Source organism: Symphalangus syndactylus, chromosome 4 (assembly GCF_028878055.3).
Source record: "Symphalangus syndactylus isolate Jambi chromosome 4, NHGRI_mSymSyn1-v2.1_pri, whole genome shotgun sequence".
Lineage (NCBI taxonomy): Eukaryota > Metazoa > Chordata > Mammalia > Primates > Hylobatidae > Symphalangus > Symphalangus syndactylus.
In genome coordinates this window covers 15663502-15690344 of record NC_072426.2, presented here as the reverse complement: position 1 = coordinate 15690344, position 26843 = coordinate 15663502, and the positions used below count along the sequence as shown (strand labels likewise).

The window sequence follows — 26843 nt, the reverse complement described above, 5'->3', positions numbered from 1 at the left end:
CCTCACTCAATGTAGAGTGAGTGAGATGAGAAGGGAAAGATTATCTCAACACTTTAGGAAATGACTAGAAAATATCAAACAAGCTTGGGTGGCCTTCCTAAGCCCCTTCAAAAATAACTCCCACTAAATTGGCTAACAATGGAAACAAATATGTCCAAAAGAACAAGCTTTTACTGGTTTGGACTCTTGGGTGAAAAGCATTTGGGGGAAACAAATCAACTCTGATTCTGCAGTGATAAAATATCATAATCTTTGCCTTTTTGCAATTCATTATTTTTTCTTTTCATTTTTAAATTATTTATTTAACTATTTAGAGACAGAGTCTTGCTCTGTCACCCCGGCTGGAACTCAGTGGCACAATCATACCTCACTGCTTACCACCATGCCCGGCTACTTTGTGGTGGTTGCTGTTGTTGTTGTTGAGACAGGGTCTTGTTACGTTGCCCATGCTGGTCTCAAACTCCTGGCCTCAAGCAATCTTCCTACCTTAGCCTCCCAAAATGCTGAGATTACAGACATGAGCCATCGCACCTGGCCAATTATTTTAATCTTTCAAATTCTTTCTAACTCCTCAACACCTCAATATTAAGTTGATCAAAGCTTAAGATGGGTGGGACGGTAATTATTTTCTCTAGTTTGTTAAATATGACCCACACTTCTAACCCACAATCCTAACAGAGAATTCTACTTCATACCACTGAGCAGTAAGATGTTCCTGGGATGCTGGTTCAATTCGTCAGTATCCTCAACTGAGAATGAGTCTCTTCACCAAGGTCAGAGAGAATTCAAGCAGTCTCTGCCAGGTGAAATGACAGAACACTGGCTAAGAACAATGCAGTATGCCTTGGTGCTGGCAATGCAGCCTGCCTCTGCCTCTGGAGACCCCATCACCAGGGTTGATGCAACTTCAACACTGGATAAATTATATAGAAGAAAAATAAATAGCTTCTCCTTTGGGTCTGAGATTTTCAGATTTTTCCTGTAAAAACATTTTACTGTTCTATAAACAGTCTCCTATGGCCCTGGTTTTATTTTAATTACATATATCCATTTTTTTCTTCTACCAAACCTGGGCAGTACACTATTGCACATTTAAAAGAAACCACATTCTTGGAATGAAACACCCTGAAATAGCATCTCCATGTTTCTTTGGACTGATATTCACAGCTTCCACATACATGAGTTTAGAATTACTCTTGGCCATTGGGCAGCTTTGAGGAGGTTAGGAGCACAGCCCATCTTTCTTCTGCAGGTTTCATAGGTTTTTGACCTACTTACTGCCCTTGAGTGAGACCAGGTGCCAGGAAAATTTTCTTGGAGTTCTGATCTACTTCCCATCAAAACACAAAAGATTCTTATATTACATTTGTAAGTCATAAGAAGATTCACATTGGAGGCCAAGATTCCAATTATGAAATGAAAAGTTCTGTCCTCTCGAATTTGATTTTATATATGAAAACTTTATATATACACATATATATGCACACACATACATATATGTAAGGATGTAATTATTTTAACATAACTCCTCAAAGGCAACTATAAGAAATGTTTGATGAATGTATTATTCTTACATAATCAGAAGATTCTCTCAGTGTAACAGCTACTGAATGGAGTAGTAATTGTACAGAAAAGGCTTTCAGTGATAGAGCCTTAGTGGGGCAAAATCCTGGAGAACACATCACAGAGGGTTGCAGCAGTCAACTATGAGGACCCCTATGAAACACAGCACCAGTGGCATAGGTTAGAGTAAACTTTTACATTCTCAAATGGCTTTGGAAGAATGTACAACTTTGAGCTGTGATACTGTTGTACTTCTGGAAAGATGCCACTTCTAAGTGATAGCCATGTCCCTCCCACAGGAGACAGCCTATGTCTCCCAGACCACCGCAATTATGCCTCGCCTCTCCTGGACTCTGCCCATAGCATAGGTCAAGATGCCACTACTCACTTACAGCACTCTCTCCTTTAGTGTCCCAAGGGAATGTTCAATACCGCGTATGTGAATTTTGGTGAAATGCACTAGAAAAAAAAAGCAGCATGATTCAGAAATAGTGAAGCAATAAATCCCAATGTATAGTCAGTATTTTTCAGGGGTTCCACATATATTAATATTTCAGAGAATAATTAATTTATTTAAGTATCAAAATGCTTTTAAATGTGATGGATTTGGTGAAATAGAATCTAAAGTGCTATTACACTCTTTATTGCTTTCTCAACTCCTAAGCTTAACTTTACTATTATTAATAAATTGGCATTATTATTTTCTATGGTTAAGAACACAATCTAGAGCCGTGTTCATTTCCTACTAATCTCTTTGCCCTATCCTTACTCCAGTTCAGCCAAAATGAACCATTCCACAGTCCCCTTTACATTCCTCACTCTTGCCATTTGCAGCCCTTATTCAGGCATATTTGTTGATTGAATCTCTCTGGTTCTCATTTCCACAAACCAAGCTCTTCTCATCTTTCCTGGACCAGCTGCATTAGGAGGACTCCTATGAATCCCTTCTCTATTCAGCCTCTGAAAATAATATTTCCCTAAATAGACGCTATTTTTTTAATTTTTCATATTGACATTTATCACCTATTGATTGTTACTTATTAATGTGAGTATAAGTTGTTTAGCTCTGTAGCCATATTTTATATACTCTAACTTACCTAATTGTGCCTTAAAACAGTGTCTAGAGAAAATAGATAATTTTATAAAAATACGTCTAACACATTTGTAGAATGAGTTTATAATTAGAGTCCTGGCTAGCCAAAACTAAAATTTGACACAGCTGGCAGGTGAACCTAAGTGAACCTCACCCTACTCCTAGCCCAAACTCCTTCATATCTATTCTACAGTCATTGACCTAACTAAGGGTTAAAAGTCTCCTTGAAAAAAATACTCAAACCATGTCCACAATTGGAATTTATGCCTTACTTCTGGTGCATGAAATGAGTAGTAAATGAATAAACTAAGTTGGGTGAGAAATCAGGCCTAATGTGCCTTAATTCTGGTGCATTTTCATAGAGAACATCACTTTATCTTAGAGTATCCTTTACTCCTCAGCCTCAGGAGTAAGGACATATGTGATTGGAAAGATCAGCAGGCAGCTGAATTCTGGAGCCTAGGAGAGATGATGGCCACTGTGTCTGCTCAGCTCTCAGCTGCAACAGCATCCTTACTGCTCAGGCTTCAGCTCAGGGGGAGATAAAAAAAAATTGTGGAAAACAATTTTCAGCATGGTAAAGACAAAGACAGGAATGCCGGAGCATCTCAGGCCCATTGCATTCCTAGACTGGCACAGGGAACTAGAAATGATCCACACAGATCATGAACTCACAGATGACACCTCGCAGTGTGTCCTGGAAACATATGAACGGGATTCTCAAGGAAATAAAGTTCCTACATGAAAAAAAAAAAGGCTGCCATTAGCTGGTAAATTTAGTTTTATTGTTTAATCTGTCATCATTTTGTCCAAGAGTAGATGTGGAACCACTTGGAAAATGAATGAATGAATAATCATACTTAGTAAAACTGAATTCTTAGAAAATAGGTTTTTTCCCATAGTAGATGTTAAATATTTTAGTAAAGTTTAACAGAAAGACATTTAAAATTATAGAATATCAGAACCAGGGAGCTTAGTAAGTAATCATTCTAAACCCCTTGCTTTACTGGTGAGAGAACTTTCCAGTCCTATGGCTAGTTGTCAACCAACGGCATCAAGATCAGTAACAAGACCTGCTGACTCCCAGTAGTGTAGCTTTCTCTGTATGTACCAGAACAGACATTCCCTAAAGCATGATGTGAAAATCAGTTTCACTTGGAGTCAAACTGGAGCCATGAGATACATGCATACTGAAGGGAATCAGGTTCTGAGCCCCAGTGGCCAACTCAAGCCAATCAGCCTTAACGGCTCCTACTAACGGACAAGTCAAGTATTTTCCATTCCCAGTAAAAGAAAGTTAGAACTACATAGTATCTCAAAACATTTGATCTTTTCTTTAATAGAAGCCACAGCAAAAAGCATGCTGCCCTTAAATCATCACATCTCAGAGAAAAATGAGTTTGAATTGCATGGACGCTGAGAGGCTTTTATTTCTAGGATTTTTTTGTTTAATTAAGGGGAAAAAGAGAAAAACAGAAAAGGAAATCTGTGGATAGCAATAGCAAAAGGATAAATTTATCTCGAAATTTTCACTTGGCAACTGAAATTCTGCTTGGAAATCAGAATATATTTTTTTAATTATAAAGGAAATTTAGTTGTAGCGACAGTCAGTCTTTCATCCATCTAATAAATATGTATTAAGGGCCAACATCCTTCCAGGAACTGTGCTAGAGATGGAAAAAAATCACAAGAACCTAATGGAGCTAAGCCCAGGCATATGGAGGCGGACAGCATGGAGGGCTTCTCTGAGTTGCTGAGTCTTTAGGGACAACAGTTGTTAACTACATGAAGCCTGAGATGAAGGGTATTGCAGACAGAGGCAAAAGAGAGCACATTGTTCCAGGAACAGAAAGAAGCCCAGTGAGCCTGGAATGCTGAGTGTGGGAAAGAGGTGGGGTGACAAAGGAAGCTGGAGGGTAAAAGAAAGACCACCTTGGGCAGGTGACCCAGCAAAGTTAATTGAGTCCTGTCCTGTAATATGTAATACTGTATTTATGGGAAAAGGTCTCTTCTGGGTTGCTAAATGGCAATGGTGTAAGCCTAGAACTGGGTATGGTCACAGCTACCCTCTCCCACATAGATGAAGCTGATCTGCAATGAGAGAGAGAACTCAGAGAGGGATAGGGTTGTGGGGTTGGTATACAGTGACAAAGACAGACACACACACACACACACACACACACATACACACACAGTTAGAAACCTCTGACTGACCAAGAAATGGAGACCGAGACAGGCAGAGATGCATAAGGCATAGAACTTAGACGCAGACGTAGAAATAAAGAAAAAGAGAAAAGAGAAAGAGCGAACATTGTCTATCAGTGCTACTCCTGTCCTTCCTACATGTCAGATAATAATTTTTTAAATTTCTTTCTTTTTTGTTTTTTGCTAAAGCTAATTTTATTTAGTCATCTTTCCCTTGCAGGTGAAATACTTCTGACCCAAATGGTTTTATCGGTGAATTAAAATAATAATTAAGGAACAGATAATTCCTTTGTTCTTTTTGCTATTCCAAAGCAGAGGGAAAAACACCCATAACATTTTTCCACCTGTTTTATAAGGCTAGTGTAACTATGACATAAAAAATGAAAAGTCACAGCACATGGAAACAACGAGTATAAAACTATAGATGCATATTTCCTAAATGTAACCAGAAGACATCTATCTCTTTATCCTCACAGGCTGGTTCCATTTGGCCCTGCATTATTCGCTGCAGATCTTACCCTCTTCTCTGGTTTACACAGAAAACTCAGTCACGTTGTCCTTGTCCAGATGGACAAGGTTTTGCTGTGGTAATAAATAAACCCAAGTTCTCAATGGTTTTAAAAAAAAAAAAAAAAAAAAAAAAGAAAGACCACCTTGGGAATTTGAGCTGGGTCCAAGGGTAAAGACCTATCAGAAATGTCAAGAAATTCTTATACGATCTGATTTGTATTTTCAAAATAGTCAACATTAAATGGCTCTTAGTCTAAGCACATAGGATGCTCGGTTAAATTTAGAGATACTGTTTTTCACCTATCAGATTGGCAAAAAGCAAAAAGTTTGAGAGGGATGAAGAAACAGGCATTTTCACACATTTCTGGCAGGAGTAATATCAATTTGGTAATAGATATTAAAATTAAAAACACACATACCTTTCACCTAGCAGTCCCAATTCTCGAGCTCTGTCTTGCAGTTACGTTCACACTCATGTAGACTGACATATGTACAACTTTATTCATTTCAGCATTGTTTCTAGTAGCAAACTATAGGAAACATTAAATACCCAGTAAAAGCAGGTTGGCTACATTGTCAGCACAATATGATGCACTTGCACTTAAAAAACAAAAAAGAACTTCCATAAATGGAAAGGTCACCAAGACACAACGCATATTTTTAAAGTACAAAACAATGTGTACAGCATGGCATCTTTATGTAAAAGGGCAAGACATATTATTTTATTGGATATGTATATAACATTTATGTGATCACACACACACACAAAATCCTCACCATTATTGTCTGTGTGGAGAGAAACTGAGTGGCTAGGAGACAGGGGTGCAGGGATCCTTTCTGGTGGATGCCACCTTTTGCGATCTTTGCCCAAAGTGTTTCTAGGAGTAATGTAAACAAAGCCAAGGCAGAGTGGGTTGAGGACTGGACTGATTAGGAAGTGATGGCCATGAGACCACTTTCAGGAAGTCTGGTTGTGGAAAGGGACAGCAATAGGGCAGGGCTTAGGGTGAGCTGAAGGAACAATGTCAGACTGAGAAAAGTCTCTTTTTGACTGAGAAACAGACACAAAATTATTTATAAATACAGACACAGAGAGAAACAAAAGTGAACGATATAGGATAAAGAAGGCAATATTGAAATAAAGAAAGGCAGGAAATGGAAATACTACGAACTTCCAAACAAGCGCAAGTCCAAGGATTATAGCTTTCCTTTTTTCTTTCCTTTTTATCTGCCCTCAATTGGCTTTAGAATCGTGGTTTGTACCAAGCAGGACCCACGAAATGTTTTTTTACCCCTTCTTATCATGCTGCCTGAGCTCATGCTTTGGGGTAACTTCCTTCATTTGTTACCATATGGCACATCCAAAAAGATATGCTATAGCAGACACTGCATGCCTGAATCAAAGCAAGATCCAAGTGGCATACACCTACCTGGATAGTGGATGCAAGAATTCTACAAGCCCTACAGCCCTCACTGTCCCTAGAGGGGCAGAGAATGTCAGTCCTCCCTGTTCCTCCTTGGCCTCTTTGGACTGCCCTGTCTTGAGTCTCTGGCTGCTGGTGAATCTTCCACCAAGGGCTGTGCTTCCATCAGGTCCAGACCCACACTCAGTATGCAGGACTATACAGTATACAAGACTATACAGTATACAGGACTGAGTGTGGGTCTGGACCTGTTGGAAGCATAGCCCTTAGCAGGACACAGCCCCACTGTCTAAGTTTCCAGTGCTTTTTATGCCCCAGCATAGAAATTCCTGTCTAAGTTTTCAGTGTTTTCTATGCCCCACCATTCCAACCCTCTTTCTGGCATTTTCTAAGTGAAAAATTTGTCTCACACTCCCCCTAGTGACAGCCTCAGGAAACCTTTTCATAGCCTAAAGCACAGCTCACTGACAGCAAAAAGAGCCAGCCCTGAATGCTGCTGATTGTAGGAATGGGCACCTCATTTTCCCACTCCACACCTGACACATATGCTGCTGCTGTTTTCTGTGATTAGAAAGAAATATTCGGCAAACCGAATATCTAGAAATTAACAGACTGAAGGGAATGAGTGTCTGTCACGGCGTAAACAAGCTCTTCCTTGTTTTGTGAGAAGAAAAGTGTTAGAAGCAGGAAGACTCTATACATAAAAAAGGAGAAAGGAGGAATGTGGAATATGCTAGATCCGTCCCAGTCTGTACTAGTGATCCCAAAGTCAAGGCAGTGAAATCACTGCCACACTCAGAGGCTCAACTTGAGAAGACAGAAATCTCAAGGTTTAGTGAACTAAGACAGGGAGGAAATGAAAAAATTTCCTGTGGAAATTTCCTCCCTTTCTTAATCTGCAATACCCTTCATCCCAGTACCTGTGGAACAGGCGGCTGAAGAATGCCATGATGGCAGCCAGTAAATGTTTGAAGGGCTGAAATGTGGAAGATTGAACTTTCTTTGTTTAGAGCAACTCCAAATCAGTGGTTCTGAACCATGTGAGGGTCAGTTTGAGAACTGATGAATCTATGGCCTTTCTCTGTAGAAAAATGTACTTTTTTATTACATGGAGAGCCACAGGAAAAAAACATTAATGGCTAATAAACACAAAAAGAGATGCTCAATTTCCCTTAGAAATTCAGGCCAAAGTAACAGGGATCTAACATTTTTTAATCTGTCAATTCGGAAAAGATTCAAAAATTTAACAATACAAAGTACACTTGACCCTTAAACAACATGGGTTTAAACTGTGCAGTTGCACTTATATGTGAATTTTCTTCTGCCTCTGCCACCCCTAAAATGGCAGGACCAACCCCTCCTCTTCCTCAGCCTACTCACCATGAAGATGATGAGGATGAAGGCCTTTATGATGATCTACTTCTTAATGAATTGTTACTATATTTTTACTTATGATTTTCTTAATAACATTTTCTTTACTCTGGCTTACCTTACTGTAAGAATATAGTATATAATACATATAATATACAAAATTTGTGTTAATTGATTATGTTATCAGTAAGGCTTCTGGTCAACAGTAGTCTATTAGTAAAGTTTTGGGGGAGTCAAAAGTTATAGGTGGATTTTCAACTGCATGTGGGTCAGCACCCCTAATCTCTGCATTGTTCAAGGACCAACTCCATTGTCACGAGTGGAAAAACAGGTACACTTATGCTATTGATGCATTATAAACCAGTGCCATCTTTTCAGAGAATGCTCCATACATTAAGATCTCCCCCATGCCATAGCTTTAGTTCATCTCTAGGCCTATGGTTCTCCAATGTAAATCAGCCATTTAGCTCAGACCCATTTTTAATATTTAAACATAATCAACTGTCAGCTTGACATCTTTACCTGACTGTCCCAAAAATTCTTCAAATCCATCCATGTTCAAGACAGAACTCAAAACTCTCACAAAATTGGTCTCCTGATAGCATTCCATGGTGGTATGTAGCAACTCCATCCATCTAGTTGTTGTAGTTGGAAATCTCAGCACCTCGTGGGCATTTCCCTCTACCTACTTCTCCCCACTTCCCATGTCACTACACCACTTAAGCAATCACTTCTCATCTGGGTGACTGTAATAATCTCCTAGCTTGTGTCCTAACACTCATTCTACTCCTCTGATGGCTATCCTCATTGCAGTCTGAGTAACCTTTTCAAAACTCAAATCTAAGTTCACCAATCCGTCTGCTTAAAGTGCTGCCATTGCTTTTAAGATAAAGACAAAAATCCTAAATACAATCTGCCAACCCTACAAAGACTCATTTCTAACTACCTTTCCAGGCTCCTCTACCTGCTTCTTTTCTTCATTCTCACACTGTAGCACTGTAGCTTCTTTCTCTTACTCTGAAGTTGTTTTTTTTTATTCCTGCTACAGGGCCTTTTTATGTTTCTTTTGTCTGAAGTGATCTCTCTCTCTTTACCTAGTTAAGTCTTACTCAGGATATAATCTCAATTCCCTGGAGAAGGCTCCTGTCTCCCCATTTCAGCTCTATGTTCTTTTCTTACTTGTATATGAAATCATGGGACAATGTCTTTTTCTTCATGGCACTTACAGCAATTTGTAATGATGCCTAATCTATGTGATTATTTTAGTTCTATCTTTTCTATTACCAAACCATAATCTTCATGTCAGCAGAGACCTTCTATTTTCCAGTATATGCTACTTATCTTGAAATAGTGAGAGATGGGCCCTGTGTATGTATGTGTTGGCTTGCACGTGTGTGTGTGCCAGAAAATACCCAAAAGTCTTAACAGTGGTTATCTCTAAGTGATGCATGTTAAACTTTTTATTTTTTTCTGCATTTTGTATATGTTATGCAATAGGTCTGCATTTATTTATAACCAGACAAAATCAATAATAATTATACTATTAAAAGCCTTCATTAACTGAATTTCAGAGGAAATACCTGCCAGCTACCTATACCAAAAATGAGTGGACCACAAAGGATTACCAGAAAAAGTAAGAAAAATTAACATCATGAAAGAGAGTGTCTAAGATAAAATAACTACCTATGGAGTAAACAACAGGACAGAAGATGCTGTTTTTTTTTTTTTTTAAATCTCAATTGGTATCCTCAGAGACATTTGAGGAATATCATTTTTATAACTGGTATGAAAAAGAGGGCAATCAGAAAACAAGATATTTATCTAACTAAAAATATATTTGAGGCCAGGCATGGTGGCTCACGCCTGTAATCCCAGCACTTGGGTTGGCCAAGGCAGGCGGGTCACCTAAGGTCAGGAGTTCAAGACCAGCCTGGCCAACATGGTAAAATCCCATCTCTACTGAAAAAATAAATAAATAAATACAAAAATTAGCCAGGCATGGTGGTGCTCGCCTGTAATCCTAGCTACTTGGGAGCCTGAGGCAGGAGAATTGCTTGAATCTGAGAGGTGGAGGTTGCAGTGAGCCGAGATTGCACTGCTGCACTCCAGCCTGGGCAACAAAGCAAGACTCTGTCTCAAAAATAAAAATAAAAATAAATTTGCATAAAGGCAGTGAAAAATCTGTATAATAAAATCTATAAATCTGAAGTTAGTGAGCAGAAAGAGAAATAAAGGCAATCTCCCAAAACAGAGAAAATTTAAAGAAATGAGAAATATGAAGATAAGTTTAAAAACATAGAAAATAGTCCAGTTGATCTAACCTATGTCCAAAAAGTGTTTAAGAAAGATGTTGTAGGAACTATATAGAAGAGTGGTTGGGGGAGAAAAAGAAGGAGAGAAACAGAGAGGAAAGAAGGAAGGAAGGAAAGAATATGACAGAAATATAAATCTTGGCAATGTAAAAACACTACAATAAATAAAATCAGGTCAAGGGAAGTGAGAAGTGCAAGTACACTAAAACTTTCATTTTTGTGGAGAGTTAATAGATGCTGTCAATCTTTAAATCAAAACACAGTCCTTCAACCACCAGAAAAAAACTGAAAATAATAATATAACCAACACATTTAGGAAATCAAGAAAGAAAAATAGAATTGTTTAAATTTATTTTTATCCTTCATCTTATAAATCACTGGGTTAATGCATGTGGTCTAAAGTTGATAAATCTGGAACTTAAAATTATAATGTCAATTCCAGAAGAAGTAAAGGACAATGGGACTACTTCTGGGGAGTAGGACTAACTTAAGAGGAAGTAGTAGGAAGAGATCTTTACTTCTAATTTTATACATTTCAATATCTTGTAATTTATCTGTGCATATGTATATATGCATTATTTCCAAAATGTTTTTTAAAAGTTAAAGTAATTTAAGAGTCTATGAATGCTGTCTTTGAGTCCAGCAATGCCTCTAAAAGATTATATAATGAAGCACTTGGTGAAGTCTAGCTCCTTTCAGAATTGACTTCACCAAGTGCTAACATTAATGTGCTAGCTTTTACCAAATATTGCTTTGAAAAACCATAAAAAATATTTTCTTGTTTACTGTAAAACTTGTTGAGGACATCATTAATGACATGAATCATCTTTCACTGTATAGGGGTCCTTGAGTGAATCTCTTCATGTCAGTGCTAAATGAAGCTTGCTTCTGCTCAAGGATTGTTTTGCTCTCTCCTTGGTTATGTTCACCTTTTTCACCAAGAAACTTGAAGCCCTACCCCAGTGTATTAGTCTGTTCTCACACTGCTGGTAAAGACATACCCGGGACTGGGTAATTTATAAAGAAAAAGAGGTTTAATGGACTTACAGTGCCACGTGGCTGGGGAGGCCTCACAATCACGGTGGAAGGCAAAAGGCATATCTTACATGGTGGCAGGGAGAGAGAATCAGAGAGCCAATCGAAAAAGGAAACCCCTTATAAAAACCATCACATCTCGTGAGACTTATTCACTATCATAACAGTATGGGGGAAACTGCCCCATGATTCAACTATCTCACACTGGGTGTCACCCATAACATGTGGGAATTACGGGATGAGATTTGGGTGGGGACACAACCAAACCATATCACCCAGCAATTATGTCATTTTATATGAGGAGCATAGTTGTATTTTCTTCCCCTTGGTCTTGGTTTTCTATTAATACTTTATCATTTACTTTTGTTCCCTGTGATATAAATGTGTTAAAAAAATCTGTAAATTGAAGTGGGAAATAAGTGAATTTTGTTACATAGTTAAATATATTAATGATCATTAATAAAACACGTAATCCCTCTATGTTCTCAAGTTGTCAAATCTTACCCAACAATTCATTTTCCCATTACTTTTGGGATTATACTGGTTAAATTTAGATATAGTTACATAAAATACACAGCAAAATATCCTCAACATTTCTTGAACTGGGCAAAAGTTCCAAGCAGACATGCAAAAGAAAAGCTTGAATACGATAAATATAAATGCCAAATATAAAGAAAAAAATTGCCAATAGCTAGAGCAGTCCAAAGATGGGAATGGGCAGCTCTGTCCCCAGGAATTTGCCCTCTTATGGGACTTTAGACTGCTTTCTGATGGAGGTAGGGAGACAGAACACATGTTAGGTACTCCTCACTAGCAAATACTACCACAGTATCCCTGTCTCACGCCATTTCAGTGTTTGAAAATATCACAGGATTCTATTGCAAATGTTCAGGGTGGTAGATCCAATGTCTAAATCTCTCCCTTACCCTTTCCATCTCCCCTATTTTAAGGTAAGCATTAGTCTCATTGGCTGTTTGCTCTGTCAATCTCAGTTGTCATGGCAGAATATCTACTCTGTCTGTCATGAGTTTATTTTTTTATATGGATTAGTAAGAAGATTTCTGCAAAGGACAAATAATGCTAAATCAGCAGCCCTATATGTAACTACCAAGAAGTTATGTACAACATTAATATTGGCGCATGGTTCTGCTTGAGCTCACCTCAATGTCTGATTCGGCTGCAGATCAGAGATATTATACTGATTCCAGCTGTTTTGCAAGCAAGTTGTGGTAGTCATCTAATACTTATGACCCCTGGTACAATTTGCAACCCTCAGTCTTCATGACTTGCTGAATTATATGCAGTACCCGTTCTTCTTTATCTCCTATTTCAAAGGTTATATGCAAACAGACATGGTTACTCAGCATTACAGACCAGAATTACTTCAAATGAACTGGGAAAGGCTCAGGAAAGAAATTCCAGAGAAAGGCTTGAATCTTTTAAAGAGTCATGCAGAGCAATGTCATATAAGGTCATGGAACAGAGAGTCACTAGACCACGTAGGACTTTAATTCTCTGAGAATGGAAACTGTAATGACTCATTCAGACCAAAGGAGGCCGTAGTGCCTCATATCCACACAATTCACTCAGAGCGTAAATCACACCTTCTCCTGGGGTGGAGAAGCAGGAAGCTGAGGAGGGCAGAGAGAAGAGTCCTGAGTTGGGGTTGAAATGTGGGAAGGAAACTGAGAACTGAACAACACATAAACTGTACCGCCAAACCCAGACACATCTAGACCTGTGTTCAGAAAAAATAACACCACCTCTAAAATGTTATCCTTCTCCATGGTTTTGCTATTTTTTTGTTTCCTTAGTTCTACGGAGAAATTTCATATTAAATAAAAAACCTCAAAAATTATAGATGCTCCATAAATGATAAATTAGGAAGTGATTCTCCACTTTAACAAAAAGATATTTAGCTCCACAAAAGAAAAGGTCGTAGCATTTTAAAAATGACTACATCCCTTTATACACCTACCTATATTATGATGTATCACTTTGTACTAACCAGGGTCCCAACAGGAAGCACCATGCTAAATTTATTATGCAAAAATCTCTGTAGCCCAACATTAATTGGCTGTTAACTAAAGTCTTTATCTAGAATATGCTCAATGCTGTGCTAGATGCTGAGAAACATTCAGAAGTATATATTTCTATCCTAAAGTGGGTTAAAGTTCAAAAAAGCTTAAAGTTATGTTAGAAAGATAAGACATGCATATAAAGTCGCAAGAAGCACTAAAACCAGAATTTGTTCTAAATGTTAGAGTGCATTCTTCAAGAGCTTTAGGAGACTACAGAAGCCATGAAGCCCAAATCGGTATGGGGAAACCTGAAAAATAGAACAACTAGGAAAAATAGAAAATGAAGAAGCAGAACCAGACTATTTCCCCAGAGGGAGAGAAGAAATTGAATGTATGCAAATTGGAAATAGGTATAGAAGCTAACAAGATAGTCTGCAGACTGCAAAAGCCACTTCCGGAATACAAGGAAGATCCTCCACACTGTGACTCTTTTTAAACAATGGGCCATGTTTTAGATTCTAAATAGACCTAAGCAATTTGAGACAGCAATCCCTTCCACCTCTGCTCACTCACACAGACCTTCCTCCAACAGTTGTGAAGACTGAAGACATATAATGAAGATCACAATTTAGAAAGAAGTTAACTGATAGCTACTGGTAGTAAACAAGACTTCAGCTATTGACTAGACAGATGATAAAACAGCCTCACTTTTTGCTAATTACATTATCTCCCTTTCTTCCACTAGCAACCTAATCAACCCTGATGGCAGTTTGTAGCAAGTGTCTTGGTGACAGTTCACGAAGATTAACATTAGAGCTTTATTTGATTGTGAGTGGGTTGAAGAGACACTAGGTTTCAAAATCCATAAAATTGTTTTTTCATTACTTACAACATAATTTAGTGCTTGTCTGTGTTTGTCCCAGCCAAATATCATAACCTAATAGCTGAAGTGAGTTCTCATTGACCAATGAATTGTAAAAATTACATCATCAAAGTTGTTCCATTAAAAAACCCTCTGATGTTTTTTGCCTTCTGTGCTCCAGGTAAAAAAGTAGAGAACATTTTGACCTGGAAATAAGAATATAAAAGCCAAGCTGACATGCAGACAAATGGCAGGGTGACAATGTCACCTAATCACTTCTGTCTCTTGTGCTCCTTCCCCCTTCCAACCCTCACTCATACACCTGTTATTTCAAAGTGGTCCTGCCATTGCCAATAAAGGCAAGGATGACCGATGACCTAGGGGGTTGCTTTGTGGAAATCCCTGTTACTGACCTCACTGAAAGGACTGGGAGGGAATATCATCTTAAAGGAGCACTCTTCCTAAAAGGATTAAGTTCACCCTAAAACAAAATCATGTGTGACTCACCAGTGTGAAGTTCAACCTCCATCTTCCTTTCTGAAGCAGGTCTGGTCAAATAGGAAGCTGGTAGGGACTAAGCACCCAAATAGGATAAGGATTTTGGTAATTTTATGTAGCAAGGCAAGATCTAGAATATTAATAAATCCTTCAGCTTTTCTTTAAATTTAGAATCTCTACTCTTTTTTAACGTCTGTAGTTTTCTACCTGGCTGTACAAAAGAATCATCTGGGAAGGTTTTTTAAAATGCTGGCACCTGCACCCACTCGAAACCAATTAAATCAGGATCTCTGAGGGTGAAGCCCAGGCACTGTTAGACCTGCAACTCTCCAGATGATTCCAATGTGTAATCAACTTTGACTACCAAAGTAGTCCAAGGTGCTCATTTGGCCTAAATAAGAACCACTTGGGCTGGGTTGGAGAGTGTAAAATCCCTGTCCATGTTTGGTGCTTGGAGCGGAAGACGTGCTGAGAGGGGGCCTGAGGGTGTGCCTGGTCCCCAGGAGAAAATGCAGACTCATATCAACCCAATTATAGTCCTTGAACACCAGTGCAGTTTGGGGATGAATGTACGACTATTCTTTTACTTTACTAGACAGCATTCTACTCTCACAAAGAGTTTTATCTTCTTCCCCATTTTACTTATCTGTTAGCAGTGTAGACTCATGGATTCTTACTTTATTTAATGAATTACAATTTTCTGATGCTCACATTGTCCCAGATTTGGCTCAAGCTAGCTCTTCTGTCCTTTGGACATGACCCCATCCTTTTATTCTGAGCACTTTCTTACTTTGAAGTACCACAAGATGTTCTGGATTCAGCTTGTATACTCCCTGCACCAGCCATGGACTTAGTCATTTCTCCAAATAGCCTAAGTTCCTTTTAGTAAGGAATGATATTTAGAAACCAACAACTGGGCTCTAGGTTAGTTCATCTGCAAAGCAGAAGCGTTACTGCTTCTAAGCAAGTAGTGCACTCAGAAGTTTCTCTCCTTCCAGTAACCCTTCTGCTCCATTCCCTTACACTGAACCTCTTGCTGTTCAGCAATTTCATTAGTTTCTGGTTTATATTTCCTGGGCCCCATTTTGGAAAAGTACATACGTGTTTCAATTCTTTTTTTTAACCACAGGTAGCATACTATATATATTCTGCACTTTTTAAAAAATGGAACATTTTGGAAGGATCACGCTATGCCATGTGTTAGAGAACTTTGCTTTTTGTGTTTAAAGCTGCATAGTATTCAATTATGTATGTGTACTGCGGGGAAGGAAAGATTCTTTCCTCATCCATTAGTAGTTTCATGGTCAAGGCCCCATCACAAAAGGCAGATTAACAAGAGAAAAGCATGCCCATGTATTTAATATGTTTTAGAGAATACAGGGAACTTCATAAGGACATGAAGACTCAAAGAAATAGGTAAACTTTTGTATTTTTACACTTAGGTTTGATTGAAATGTAGATAGCCATGGAGAAGTATGACTGGGTAAAGGGGGTATGATCTAATGATAATAAACTGGAGGGAACTTAGAAAGGCCTGTTTGTTAAGATTCCTCTCTGTGTCCCTTTTCTCCAGGTATAAGAAGGGCACCTCTCAAGTGAGAGTCTCATGACCAGCTTCAGAAGAGAAGGGTGGGAAGTCAGAAAGTAACCATCTTAGGATTTATACCCTGTTTCAGGGAGAAGGGGGGAAAAGGAAAAATGACCTTCCTACTTCTGCTGTTTCTCAAATGCCCAATGTTTTGGGGTAGCTCATCAGTACCATATTTATTTAACTACCTACCTATGTTTGGGCATTTGTTTCCAATATTTTGTGAACATATGTTTTCATTTCTCCTGGTTAAATACCTGAGAGTGGTATTGCTGGGTCATAGCATAGGTATATGTTTATTTTAAAAACAGCAGTTTTCTAAAATGGTTGTACCATTTTATACTCTTATCAGGAATGTATGATTGTCCATAATGTTTCATACCATGGCCAACGTTTAGTGCAGTCTTTTCAATTTCGATTATTCTAGTTGGTGTGGAATATTTTCTATGGTATCCTTTTGTGGGTAAAATTCACTTCCCCCAAGACAATGTTGAGCACCTATCCTTCTGTGTAATGGTTATTTGCATTGACATGTTGGTTCAAGTTTTGTTCATTTTTGAATGGGTTGACTTTTTGTTATTGATTTGTAGGAGTTTTTATATTTACAAATTTCAAATATATGTATTGAAAATATACTTTCCAAATCTATGGATTGTCTTTTTATTTTTATTTATTTCTATTTTTTGAGATGGAGTCTCTCTCTGTCACCCAGGCTGGAGTGCAGTGGCACAATCTCGGCTCACTGCAACCTCCGCCTCCTGGGCTCAGGTAATCCTTCCACCTCAGCCTCCCAAGTAGTTGGGATTACAGGCACGTGCCACTGTGCCCAGCTAATTTTTGTATTTTTAGTAAAGCCAGGGTTTCACTGTGTTGGCCAGGCTGGTCTCAAACTCCTGGCCTCAAGTGATCCACCAGCCTCAGCCTCCCAAAGTGCTGGGATTACAGGCATGAGCCACTGTGCCCAGCCTGTCTTTTTATTTTTTAATGGCATCTTTAGATATTAAAAAGCTAATATTTATGAAGTTGATTTGTTCATTTCTTTTATAATTAGTGCTTTTTCTATACTATTTAAGAAATCTTTACTCCAAATTTGCAAAGATATTCTCTTACGTGTTTTAGAAACTTTTTAATTTTAACTTTTTTGTTTAGATCTATAATTTATCTCAAATTAATTTTTGAGTATGCATGAGGTAGTGTTAATACCCTTTTTTTCACAAAATTAAACAGTCTAGTACCATTTGTTGAAAAGACTTTTCTTTTCCCTTTAAATAGCCTTGATGCCTTTAGAAAAAATCAGTTTTCCATGTATATATAGGTCTACTTTTGCACTCTCTATTCTGTTCTAGCTCTCTGTCTGTTTATACCAATTTCAACATGTCTTAAGCAATACAGCCTAATAGTGTAGTCATTCCTTGATCTTCAGGGGATGAATTCCAGGACACCCTGTAGATACCAAAATCTGCAGATGCTCAAGTCTTTTACATAAAATAACAGTATTTGCGTATAACCTACACACCACACATCCTCTCATATACTTCTCATATACTTTAAATCATCTCTAGATTACTTATAATACTTAATACTATGTAAATGCTATGTAAATAGTTGATATACTGTATTGTTTTTAAATTTGCATTATCTTTATTGTGGTATTGTTATTTTTATTGTTTTTTTCAAATGTTTTCTGTGTTGGTTGAACCTACAGATGCAAAACCCAGATATGAGCTTACTGTCTCTTGAAATTAGGTACAACGAAGCCTCTAACGTTGTTCTTTTACAAGATTGTTTTGGCTATTCTAGAGCCTCTTATTTCCCACATAAATTTGGAACCAGTATTTTTTAATGTCTATATTTTAAAAATGTAGAACCAACATGTTGGGTGAAATTGGATTCAATCTATATTTGAATTTGTGGAGAATTAATATCTCAATAATAGTGAATTTTCAATCCATAAATGTTCTGTATCTCTTATTAAGTCTTCTTTAATTTCCTTCAACAATGTAGTTTTCCATGTTGAGGTCTTGTATACATTTTGTTTAAATTATTCTTGAGAATGTTATGTTTTGAGTGCTTTATGGATAAAAATGTTTTCTTGCTTTGTTTTTTAATTGTTTATGACTAACATATAGAAATAATTTTTTAATATTGATCTTGTATACTGAGTCCTTCCTAAATTCACTTCTCCATTCCAGTGGTTCTTCTGTAGATTCTTTAGGATTTTCTAAGTAAACAATGATTTCTCCTGTGAACATAAATAGAAGAACAAAAACTTCTCCCTATCTGATCTTTGTGACTTTTTCTCATCTTTTTGCACTGACTAGTGCCTCAAGTACAAATGGAATGGTAAGAACAATCTTGTTTCCAATCTTAAAAGGAAAGCATTCAATTTCACAACTAAATATAAGCTGTTGGTTTTTAGTGAGTCCTCTTTATGAGATTGAGAAAATTTCTATTTTTAATTTCCTGAAAGGTTTTAATCATAAATGGATGTTGAATATTGTGAACTGTTTTGTCTGCACCTATTAAAATGAATTTATGATTTTTCTCCTTTTCTTAATGGTGAACTATGTTGATTGAGTTTAAAATTTTACACAAACCCTTTTATTCCTTGAAAACAAACACCTGATCATGATATAGTCATACACACTGACACACACACAAACATACACACACACACACACACATATACAAGAACAAACATACGGCTGGATCCTATTTCCTATTATTTTGTGAAGGATTTCTATGTCTGTGTGCAGGGAAGATATTTGACTATAATTTTCTTTGTGTGCAATGTTTTTGTCTGGCTATATTATCAGGGTAATGTTGGCCTCATAGAATAATATAGAAAGTATTCCTTTCAGCTCTATTTTCCAAAAGAATTTGTGTAAAGTTGGCAATATTTATTTCTTAAGTTGTTAATAGATTTTTCCAGTGAAACTATCTGGATGTATAGATTCTTTGTGAGGTTTTTGGTAACAAATTCAATTTATTTTATAGAACTATTAATATTTTCCATTTCTTCTCATGTTAGTTTGATAAATTGCATTTTGAAGAAATGTTTCTATTTCATCTAAGTTGTCAAATGTTACTGGTTTAATGTTGTTCATAATATTTCTTCTCAGATTATAACAGTCCTTTCTGGAATTCCTGCAGCTCTTATAAATTTACAATATATCATATTGTAATTAGTGCACAATATGGTAATTTTTAAGTGTGTCAGTTTTTATTTCCACAATTAGATTGCAGGCTTCCTATGAAAAGGGACTATTACTGAATCTGCCTTCAAACTTTACCCTAGTTTAGACTAAAAAAAGGCAAATGTGTTAACCTGAGAGGAGACCAGTCATTATCAATATGTTAGAAACTTAACCTATTGATGTGGAACACAGATGTTAAAAGAAGGTCAGGAAAGACTAAGCAGATATAATTTGGAGCTGAGCCTTGAAAGGTAAACAAGAGCTTTCTAGAAAGACAAAATAGGGGGTGAAAGAACATCTAGACAGAGGGAATAACATGGGCAAAGATGTAGAGGCACAAGAGAGCATGGTGTTATGAGAAGACCTGTATCAACTGTAGGAGGATATGGTGTCAGGGATAATGAAACAAGTATCTAGGAAAGGCTTTCTGGCATAGATAGGCACTGGCCTGAGTGGGGCATGAGGTCTGTGGGTGTATTAATCTGTTTTCACACTGCTGATAATGACATACCCAAAACTGTGCAATTTACAAAGGAAAGAAGTGTAATGGACTCACAGTTACACATGGCTGGGAAGCCTCACAATCATGTTGGAAGGTGAAAGGCATGTCTCACATGGCAGCAGACGAGAGAAGAGAATGAGAACCTAGCAAAAGGTGTTTCCCCTTATAAAACCATCAGATCTTGTGAGACTTATTCACTATCATGAGAACAGTATGGGGGAAACTGCCCCCATGATTCAATTATCTCCTATCTTGTCCCTCCCACAACATAAGGGAATTATGGGAGCTACAATTCAAGATGAGATTTGGGTGGGGACACAACCAAACCATATCAGTGGGCCTGAGACCACTAAGCCAGGAACCTCTTATTCTCCTCTCCCCCACAAGTTTACCTAAAAATGAGTTTGAATCATGCTTTCATTTGACAGAATCATACCAGCACTATCATCAAAGTTATAATCACCTGGTCCCCTGCAGGCAGGACTTGGTTTGATCTAGAGCTCCTCTTCATCTACAAACCACTAATCTGTGTCTCTGTTACTCTTTGCAGTCATGATCATCTGACCTCTTTCCATGGAGAGCATTAAAGTAGCATCCAAAAATCTATGGTACAGCATTCTTCAAACAAACAAACAAAAAAACCACCTCAAAGGTAGAATTTTAAGGAGGATTACAAACCCTCCAGCCCTTAGCCAAAGATTTGACTCTCCCCAGAGGATAACAACTGACCAAAGGGTATCAAGGGATAAAACTGGGGCCCAGAATAGTTCATAAGGTCATGATAACCTGTTATGGGAACTCACCTCCCATTTTTTTTTCTTCTTTCTTATTTTTTTCCTGACATTCTCTAACTTTTTAATAAGACAAATGGTCACACTCCACCCTAAATTTATTAAGTCTGTATTATCTAACAGAATTTCAGTGTCAGGAGCCAATCCCAGACTTTTACTGACACCTGAAGTCCAGTCAATTACTGATTTTGTCACTTCCTTCTCACTCAGCTATGATTGGGGGAGAAATTTTATCACATAGGAGGGATGGTCAATAAACTAGATGATTCAAGATTCTGCCTTTTGGGGGGCAGCCCTTTAGTTCTACAATAATTAAACAGGTCCAGAAATAGAAACTGACCAGAGATTATGGGTGTGGATGCCAGCACAACAGCAAGCATGAGCCTCTAATTCTCCCTTCTGGGTGACCTTTGAAGTCAGCTGCCACATCCCCAGGAACTGTGTGGTGGTGGCAGAATAAGAGGTGTTCAGAAGACATGAGCTTCATCCAACAGGTGTTAACATGTGAGTTCTAACAAGTATCCTCCCGGTTAAAAGTAAGAGTTTCCCTCCTGTTTTCCTGAGAGGTGGCCAGAATCATTATACTTTCGTCAAATCCATGATATGTATAAGTCAGTCCCCAAGGTCTGGAAAAGAGGAGAAAGGACAAATACTAGGACTAGAAACTAAACAACTGTAGGTCTGAAGTTAGAAGGGATGTCCATGCTTTGGATGGAATCCCATCTCTGAGGCAACTCCTCCCTACTTCCACTTTTCTCATCAGCATTTCCCTTTTGGAGAAAGCAAAGAAAGAGATCTGGCAGCAGCACATCTGTAGTGACAGTAGTAACAGAATTATCTTCAGCTGAAATCTAATGTCTCTCTACTAGGCAAACCTTTTTTTGGTTCTGATATTTCCTCTCATCACCACGTACAAGTTGAACTACCCCACTCATGAAGACATCCCATTTCCAACCCCAGATTATTTCAAAGCTGGTAAGTTAAAGCCAATTTTTTTATTGTAGAAGGCAGGTTATAGAGATCACTAAATCCAACCCCATTTTACAGATTAGAATGTCAATGTCAAGAGACTGAACAATTCACCTAGAGTTACACTTAGTGAAGAGTACAAGACAGATTTCTCACCCTTTGAAAAAACTGTGATCCATCCATCACCCAGTCTCTAGCCTAGATAAACTGAATAACACAAATTGTAATAGGCAACCTTGAAAATGAACTTATACCAAGGTACTGGGCTGTGCTGATATCATTCAAAAATATTAATTGCATATTAAGGCACAATTATGAGCAGTTATTGTCATTTCTATAATTGAACAGTACAATTCAAACAAGAAGAGTAAGAATAGAAGGAGATAGGCCAGAGACCCCAGCGAATATAGCTTTGTACCTCTCTACTTCCTTCAGATTAAAAATCAGTGAATAATCATAGGCTGGTATTTGCTGAGAGCTAGATATCATATTGCTAAGATGTTACCAAGAGATTCAGTTCTATAAATTAAATAATAAGAACGTATGAATAAAGAGAATAGCAGTATATATTTCACTTGGAAGCAAAGACTAAAACATTAACTGATAAGATTTTGCTACTAATTCAAATACAAACACTAATTCTTATTTTGGCAGCTTTCAGTTTATTCCCCACAAGGCCACTCCAGAGAAATCCTCAAAAAATATTTTGTATGCTCTCTCTTCTTTTACCTTTACTATTCCTACTCCACCTGCAAGGACAGAAAGAGGGTTGGAGGGTAATTGTATAATCATGATTAGGTTGTAATAAGACCTATTTGTGGGGAAAAGAACTTTCACCATTCTTTGTTTTGTTTTTCATGTTAACAACCTTTAAACCTGCTCCAAGTATAAATTCAATTAGAGTGAATCATATACTTTGCATAATTTAATAACCTGTTTTCTTATTATGGAAGTTCTTATAGTCATTTTATTTTCATGGTAAAAAAAATTAAGCAGACATGGACATAAAATTTTAGAAAAGCAGCAAAGAACCCATTCATAATTCTACCACCAAATCATTAACCACTGTTAATATTTTGGAGTATATACTTCCAGAGGGTGGTGTGTGTGTGTTTCAGGTGTCCTCGCCAGTGTTGATGCCTGTAAGGTCCTGGCTTCTTGGTCCTGCCTCAGCCTTATCCTGACCTCTCTGTGGTCAAGACTGATAATATAACAACAGATAGAGCTCCCACCAGCTGGTAGAGTCTGGAACTGATCTTGCTACTGGGGTTCTGTGAGGGCCAAGATGAGCCTTGGGCTCCTGTGAGTATCTGGAGCTACAGCCTTCCTACCCATTTTGAGTTTGTGCAACCCATGGGACTGGGCAGCTGCCTCACTTTCCTGATTTGCACTTTTGCTCTCCATTCAAGGCCTGGAACCCTGTTTCTCTCAAGCTCCTTGGCTGACACCCAACACACAGCCTAGCTCTTGCCCGTGGCTCCCTTCTTTCTGGGCCACTAAACTCTATGTCCTGACCCCTTGGCTGCTGTGTGCACCTGCCCATGAGCATTTCCTGGAGACTTCAACTGCAACAACCCACCCAACAAGTCAGACTCCCCCTGGGTGCTGGAATCACCAGGCATCTTTGTCCCCAGTTGGGTCACTTTCATCAGGAACAAACCCTAGGATGGCTTACCCAAATTTCTTTATTTGCTGTCTAATGTTTTCAGCCATTTGTTTTTCTCTTTCACTTAAAACTCCTACCCTTTACTGAGCACTGGGTTAAACTGTGGTAGGGCAATCGGTGACATTTTAATTAATTGCTTAGCAATGTTTCAAAGCAATGAAAACTTAGATTACGCTCACACTTTCCTGTAAATGGCTCAGTACCATCTGACACAAATTTGCCCTCACATTATAGCCTTCTAATCCTTGTCAGCAGGAACAGCAGGAAGGAAAAGAAAAGAATAAACAACCAAAGGAGATTTATTAATATCATGTTTTCTCCTCTCAGAGAAGGGCAAAAAAAGTGGTATCCTCTCATCCACTAATGGTTAGATGTTGGCTTTGATATGTTTTCATCTGGATTGGAACAAGTGTTCGGGGTACATCTTGCTGCCTTCAAATATCAGATAATAACTCCTCTTTGTGATAACAGAATGGGAAAGCCTATGGTGCTATTTTGCCCAAAGTAACGTGTACGGGGGGATTATTTGAAAAGCAAAAAGACACATTTGCCTAACAGACAAGCTTGGACAAGTTCAAGTGGCAGAAGAAAAATCCTCAGAAAGGTGTTTTGTGACATGCTGAGCCATTAGTCTCTAATGTCACTTTTTTCTCAGGAAAAAAAAAAACCTGTTTTTGAGATTGTTTCACTAATGAGCACATTGTATTGAAGGGCAGTGAAAGAATCACAAACCTTGTTTCAGTCCCAGCTGTCAGCTCTCCACTGCAAGGAAGCCATTTACTTATTCATGGACTGGATCCTAGATGTAAAAAAAAGGAAAGAAAGAAAAAGCGTGTGTAGCTACCAATCAGTGTGAACTGAACATTATTATCTACTAGCCTCTTCCTAGCAGTTTACAGCAGTATCAAGTTCCTACCAGAGATGCAGATGAATAAGGAGCAGGGGCTGCATGCTCAGCCCGTTCAGGTGCTGGGCAGGGAAGTGAATGGGCGAGGTTACCAGTGGCAATGCCTGTAAGGAGGAGAGCAGATGCCTCATCTGCTTGTCTGATGGGCCAGATGCTGCTCAGCCCCAACCTGCCCAGGCCACATAGAAAGGCCAGCCCAATGCTGACAAATACTCTGAGGCTTTGCAAGAGAAGGTGGAAGGAAATTTGAATATTTATGATAATTCTCCAGATTTTTAAATGTTGGCAATTGACTTAAAGAATTTCCAAACCCCCGGCAAGCCCAACAAGACACATATGGGTGCCAGATGCAACCCTTAGACATCTAGTTTGTGAGCTGCGTTCTAGAGCATAAGGAAAAGGGAGGAGAGAGAGCCATATGGCCAGCTGGGTGAGTTCCTGCAGAGTTGACCTGCACACCCAGAGAATATCAGCTACAGGGTGATAGGGGTTACTCAGGAAAGCAAAGACACTCTTCGATCAGGTCAAAACTGATCATGTTGGGCACAGTCCTTCACTTAAGTTTATCTGTAGTACATATGTATGCTAAGTTATATACAGTACATATTTAATACTTTATTTAATATACATATATTTACATATGAAAATATACCAGCCCTTTGTATCGGTGAATATATATGCATTTATACCTATTCAATGAAATGGTCTTTCACTCATTGTTTATCCCTACATTCAACACCACTCACAATGCCTTGCACATAAAAGGGAGCCATTAAATGTTTGTTAAATTTATTTTTAAAAAATACTTATTGAGCTAATATATGCTAAGAACTGTTCTAGGAATCTGAGATAAATTACTGAGTAAGGCAGGCAAAGCGCTCAGTCCTTGAGGGAGCAGAGTTCCAATGGTGGACTATCAGACAATCAATAATGAACACAATAAATAAGTAAATTATATTTTGTGATAGAAAGTAGTGTTACAGAAAGAAAAGTAAAGTAGGATAAAGGGAACTGGGATTACTGGAAGAGGTACTTCTTGTGGTATTAAATTGGGTGAAATTTTGCATTTTAAAAAGCTAAGTATGCGGATAGCTAATATTAGTCCACTTTTAGTTGAATAGCTAATATAACTAAAGTGACTCCTAATTTCAAATCTTTTTATTTTGGTGTTCATATACCTACTAGTTAGCAATCAAATAATCAAAAGAAAAGAGTATTTGTTCATTTATTCAGCTTTTCTTTACTGAACATCTACTCGATGCAAAGTGCCAAGTCAAGCATCAGGTACAGAAGGGAGGACATGGCAGAGACAGTGAGAGAAGACCTTGGTAACACACAAGCCTCAGGAACATAAACTTCTGTATAGAGATATTGGCCTTTTCTCTGCCCCATTCACCAGGTCCTTATTAAGGACCAGCTTGGCTTTCATCATTCTTCAGAGTAGTTGAATTCAGGTAGGAAAGCAACCTTCCAGCCTGTCTTCCCACCAATCCATGTCCATTGGGAGCCATGTCTATCCATCCCCATGGACTTGGGCTGCCTCCTGTGTAATTCACTCCATCTGGCCAGAAACATAAGACCATGGAAGCATTATGTCAATGTGGTCTCCCAGTGTGATCCCAGAAGCCAAGGCTCTCATAACTTTGTGATTCTCCCTCATAACAATATAATTTAATGTGCATATATTTTTTAATTCCCTCCAGAATGATAGATGGTGTGTGATGGTAGAGACAGGGCAATGACAAGACTAAAGATATATGTCCTTCACATTTTACAGGATTCTTGTGAGAATCAAATGAGCTATGGTAAGGAAGAGCTCTCTAAACTTTAAAGTGCTATTATAATAATTTCAACAAGAGCTAACACTTACCAAGTTGTTACCACATGTCAACAGTGGTTCTACTTTACGTATACTAACTCAGTGAAGGCTCACAACAGTCTATGAGGTGGGTGGTATTATTTTTCCCATTTTCTGAATAAGGAAGTCCAGACACAGGAGGTTCAATGACTTACCCAAAGTCACACAGTTGTCTAGTGGCATAGCCAGGAATCTACCCAAGCTATCTGACTCCAGAAACAAAGCATTTAATTCCACTTGTAAATGCTACTACATGATTTATACAAGCATGGTCCATTCCACAATATTCATTATCTTCAATGTGCAAAGCACCAAGCTAAGTAGCATGAGAAATATAGAGAGTAAACTAAACCTTCAATAAATTCAAAGCTAATGAATTTATAGATGAACATTAAAGTCATTAAAAGCACATTTGTGTACATGGACACCATACATCCACTCCCATGCTATTTCTTGACTCAAACTCCTTAC

At 38.1% G+C, this 26843-nt stretch overlaps 1 protein-coding gene across 1 annotated transcript in view; it reads right to left on the bottom strand.

Annotated features, from left to right (window-relative positions):
- TENT5A (terminal nucleotidyltransferase 5A) overlaps positions 1-26843 on the bottom strand; it is a 380492-nt gene that overhangs the window by 316152 nt on the left and 37497 nt on the right. The window contains exon 2 of the mRNA XM_055274170.2: positions 24340-24406. The gene's annotated coding sequence lies outside the window, so the exon portion shown is untranslated. The remainder of the gene's footprint in view (positions 1-24339; positions 24407-26843) is intronic.